Here is a 5,613-nt window from a genome sequence, read left to right as displayed (position 1 = left end):
TCTGGATAGTTTGGGAGCACAGCTCTGGTTGCCTGATGATAGAATACAAATGGAAAAGTAAGTAGTGACACACACACACACACATATATATATATATATATATATATATATATATATATATATATATATATATATATATATATATTTATAGTTTTTCAATCAACTTGGCACGAATCATCTCAATTAATTGTATTCTGACCTGGCTTACATGTATAACAGCATTGTTGGTCATCCCAAACTCTGTTGTCCTGGAGAATAGAATCATGATATTTCATGATAAGTGCAACTTTTTCATCTTATTTATTTTGTATATATTTCTTCAAATATCAAACAGTTTGATGTAGTTCTATTTTTTCTGAAATCATAATCAGCACATGGGAATGTACTTGTTGGGATTAGAGTCAATATGCTTTTAAAGCCCAAAGTGTAGCCTTAATGCAGTGCCTCATAAATGTTAATTGTCAGACGAGTTTTTAATCTCTATGTACTTCAATAAAATACTTGATCATTATTGTTATTTACAGTGTGTTTGGTTATGTGATGACAGGTGTTCCTTTACCTCAGGGCAGCTTTCTGTAGGACACACTCTTGTCTCTGTTTGTATGCCCTCTTTGGTGCAGTTAAATGACATGCAGGGGTGGGCAGAATCTTTCCACGTGTCTCCCACCTACATACATTGAGAGATGTAAATCCAGGCAATACAGTGACTCATTCAGATCATATTAAAAGATAAAACTATGAGAATTAACACAACACACCCTGTAAGTCTGTTCGCGATAACTGCAAGTCTTCTCAACTGAAAGATAAAATACACAACATGAAGAAAGGCAGAGATTTTTCTATAAAGACAAGAAAACATGCTTTTTTGGGTCAGTTTCATGGTTTTTGCATTTAACACTTTGATATCAGATCTTTGTGTATTATTTCCCATCATTCATTTTGTTTGAAAAAAATTGTATATCAGTTCAGGCATTAATACATTAAAGGGGTCTTCAAGGAAAAATTGGTTGGGAACCATTGTCCCAATGCATGGGATTAATGAAGTTATTAGGTTGTTAATTACTGTAAATCCTGTATTACAGATGCTACACCTGGTGGAAGCTTAAAGGTAGTAATTTAAAATAAAACATCAGAAATCTTTTTTTTTTTTTTTTTTTTAATTAAACAAAAAGACGCTCCATGTTTTGTTTCTATATTCTTACTGTGAATAATTGTATTATTACAATGTGATTTTTCCAGTTGGACTATTAAAAATCCCACCACTTAACTTTGGCAGATTTTTACACTGTTGTGCCCCCGAATGAAGCATTTTTCAGCATTTATCCTGAATCCTGTCTCTACTCTTATTTCTGTTCAGCCAATTAAAAAAATCAATCCAATGTCTGTTGCTCTGTCAGTTTCTTCCTTTCTTTTCCTCGTTTCCTCTCATAATGTCGTCTTGGGCCATGGTGCACATTTAAAATGACCAGTGTGTTGACATAGAGTTGCTGGTGTGTGGCGCAAAGCATAGCTCAGGAATCAGATTAAATTATTCTGAAAAATACATGTCAATATAATTAAAGACAGAAATAAGGTTCCAGCTCTTACCACAAATCTGATCGCCACAGCAAGAAATGTTTACCAAAATTTCATTTGGCCCACAGGAAGATGTTGTCATAGGTGGTTTTGCAGAACACTTCTCAGTAAACGTTTGGTTGTCACATGTGCACATGTCACAGTTTGACTGCCATACATCACCCGGCTGGAAAACAGATACAGGTTAAATTCTCAACTAAAAGACATTCTGAAAATATGATCTTTGATTTTTTTTTTCCCCATTTTTTAGGCTTTAGCGAAGCACACTTTGAAGGAATGTCTAAGGATGGAATTTAAACAGTAACATATGATCAGGTTAGAGAAAAGATACTTACAAATTTTGGCTCTCCGTGTGGTCCTTTGCAATCTGCAGGCAAAGAAGAAAAAACACACTTGTGCATTTCCTTGTAAAAGTCTTAAATCAAAAGCACTAGTGATTTATATCACCATCTGAAAGCATGGTACTTACAATTGCATTGCTTGACACAGACATCTGAGTGGTTTCCTGCTCTTAAGGAGCCGGGTGGACAGAAGCAACCAGTGGTGAGCTTTTCAAACGAGTCTCCTGAGTGAGAGGTTCTGAACAGCCCCATCAGAAGAAAAAAATGAAATTATGAAAAACTTTGATTACCTAAAAACCTACTTGATGCAATACAAAGCCAATAAACATATAAAATAGTTTCCAAACCCTCCGTAACAGAAGTCATCCAGCTTTGTTTGACATTCTCTGAACACCAAATCTCCTTTACAATGCACATCTGAAACATACCCAAATACATTTAACTCAAATATCAGTTTGAAGAAGAGTTCATGAAGTTATACAGAAATCAGAGTTCAGTTATGTTGGTTTGGCAGAAAAAAAGGAAAGGTGCATACCACAGCTTCCATTCGTTAGCCCTCTCCAGTCAACACAAAAACCCCGTATTTTACATTCCTCAGCAGCATTTTCCAGGGAAGAGCACACAAGATTCGCCCTGTTGCATGAATCAAACTCACAATTCTTCTTTATGAGAGTCAAATCCACAGATTTGCTGCAGTTTTCAAACACTCTAAAGAAAGACGGTTTAAAATTAGTTGATAATTCCAGATAGTATAAAAAACGTTATGCAATGCAAATTTAGTAGAAATCTTAATTACATTGGTTCCACAACCTGTTCCGACACTGACTGCATACTAGTGTGGGAAACTTACGGGTGGGATAGCAGTTGACAACTTGGGTTTGGAGGACAGGTTGGGGGAGGTGTTGGGATTATAGAACAGGGCACATCTTTTGGTTTAGAAAAACAGGCTGGCTTTAGAGGGTCATTGTATACCCAGTCATAGGCTGTCTTATCACAGCACGTGTCATTCTCAATTTTCCCTCCTTTACGGATACATGATGCACCACCACATACACCTAGAATAAAAAGAGAGGCACTCATTGTAAAACATCTGCAAATTCATAGATCTTTGCAATGGATCTAGTTGGACCCATCTACCCTGTACTGGTTTGAAATCATTTAATACAACTTTGAGCTGACAAAAGCCTGCAACAAAAGCCTTAAAAGTGGACTTACAACAAAAATGCAGGAAATACAGTATGCATTATTTTATATTAGTGGATTGTAATTTTAGATCCAAAACCTACCACATTGTCCCTGGGTGTTGTTATAGAAATGCTCCATTGCCAGATTCACTACCACTGTGTAATATGGAGACAGGGAGACAAAGGACCGGATCTCTGGAATGGAGATTTTCACTTCATACCCTGTAGTTTCAAAACTCAGTCCATTTTCTTTATATGGTGGTTGTATGGTAACATTGTTCAGAGTGGCCTGAAGAAGATGAGATCAATATTACAACTGACTTGGCAGATAAAGTTACACACAGAAAAGGATTGAAAGATCATGTATTTTTTGTCACAGAAACCATGTTTACTGTCAATAATAAATTATTAAAATAAAATAAATAACCTACCTTGACTGTGTTAGTATTAGAGATACTAAGTGTGGCAACATTGTTTTTATATTTCAGGATGATGCCTCTTGCACAAGAGCCTTTGAAGGCTGGTATACAGTAGAAGTTATCTACAGCAATAGTCAAATTATGATCTGGTGACTGTTCTTCCACCAAGATGTATGTGCAGTTTTCCAGGAAATTAAACCTAACACCTTGGAAAGAAATGTAGTGGGGGTCCCCATACAGCTCACAGACACCTGTAAATGTCCCAAGAAATGCATCAACTGACAGCAGAAGACAATAAAATTAAATAATTTAGTTAGATTAAAATGAAAAAATGTTGTCAATCCAACAAATCATAGACTTGGATGCTGTAAAATTTTGTCATATACACTTGGATAATCCAGTTGGTTCCAACTATAGTGCCCACCTCTGGACCTTTTGGACCAGAGTCCTGCAGTATTTAGAGGATTTCCTGCTGCAACACACCTGAATCAAATTAAATGATTCTCCAACTGCTTGTTGTCAAGTTCTGCACAAGTCTCCAAATGATTCATTGCTTTGAGTCAGGTGTGTTACAGCAGGAAAAATTTGAAAAACTTGTGAGGCATGAGATGAAGAGGTCCAGACTTGGCAAAATGAGAAACATTATGTAACCTAGATTATGATAGAATATAGAGTCCAAATATGAAAAAAATACCATAAATATTTCATGTAAGACATTAATGTGGGCATCAAACAAAATCTACAGTAAGGTTAGCCTCGAATATACTTACAGTCACATTTCCATGTTTTACAACATTCTTCCTTGACCTTTCTCATCTGATTTCTTGGACAATTTTTGGGAGGTTCAGAGACTGGACAAACTACTGGTGTCATCACTATCTTCCCATTTTCACAGATCTTATTGGAGCAGTCTCCAGTCCATGTTTCCCCAGAATGATAGGTTTTGCCAGTATTTGTGTCGTTACAGTCTGGTGATAAAGTTGTTGTAGGTGTAGTGGTTGGCACAGTTGTTGTTGATGTTGCCGTAGTTGTCGATGTAGATGTGGTAGTTGGCACAGTTGTAGTTGATGTTGGTGTAGAGGTAGTAGTTGGCACAGTTCTAGTTGATGTTGTTGTAGTTGTTGGTGTAGAGGTAGTAGTTGTCACAGTTGTAGTTGATGTTGTTGCAGTTGTTGGTGAGGTGGGTGTGGTTGGCACAGTTGTAGTTGATGTTGTTGTAGTTGTTGGTGTAGTGGTGGTTGTTGGCACAGTTGTAGTTGATGTTGTTGTCGTTGTTGGTGTTGAGGTGCTAGTTGGCACAGTTGTAGTTGATGTTGTTGTAGTTGTTGGTGTAGATGTGGTAGTTGGCACAGTTGTAGTTGATGTTGTTGTCGTTGTTGGTGTTGAGGTGCTAGTTGGCACAGTTGTAGTTGATGTTGTTGTAGTTGTTGGTGTAGATGTAGTAGTTGTCACCGTTGTAGTTGATGTTGTTGTAGTTGTTGGTGTTAAGGTGCTAGTTGGCACAGTTGTAGTTGATGTTGTTGTAGTTGTTGGTGTAGAACTGGTAGTTGTCACTGTTGTAGTTGATGTTGTTGTTGTTGTTGGTGTGGAGGTGGGCGTTGTCACCGTTGTAGTTGATGTTGTTGTTGTTGTAGATGTGGGCGTTGTCACAGTTGTAGTTGATGTTGTTGTTGTTGTAGATGTGGGCGTTGTCACAGTTGTAGTTGATGTTGTTGTTGTTGTAGATGTGGGCGTTGTCACAGTTGTAGTTGATGTTGTTGTAGTTGTTGGTGTAGATGTGGAAGTTGGCACAGTTGTAGTTGATGTTGTTGTAGTTGTTGGTGTAGATGTGGGCGTGGTCACAGTTGTAGTTGATATTGTTGTAGTTGTTGGTGTGGAGGTGGGCGTTGTCACCGTTGTAGTTGATGTTGTTGTAGTTGTTGGTGTAGTTGTGGGCGTTGTCACAGTTGTAGTTGATGTTGTTGTAGTTGTTGGTGTAGATGTGGAAGTTGGCACAGTTGTAGTTGATGTTGTTGTCGTTGTTGGTGTTGAGGTGCTAGTTGGCACAGTTGTAGTTGATGTTGTTGTAGTTGTTGGTGTAGATGTAGTAGTTGT

This window comes from Telmatherina bonti (assembly GCF_933228915.1).
Source record: "Telmatherina bonti genome assembly, chromosome: 23".
In the NCBI taxonomy this organism is placed as follows: Eukaryota; Metazoa; Chordata; class Actinopteri; order Atheriniformes; family Telmatherinidae; genus Telmatherina; species Telmatherina bonti.
This window is presented reverse-complemented; position numbering follows the sequence as displayed.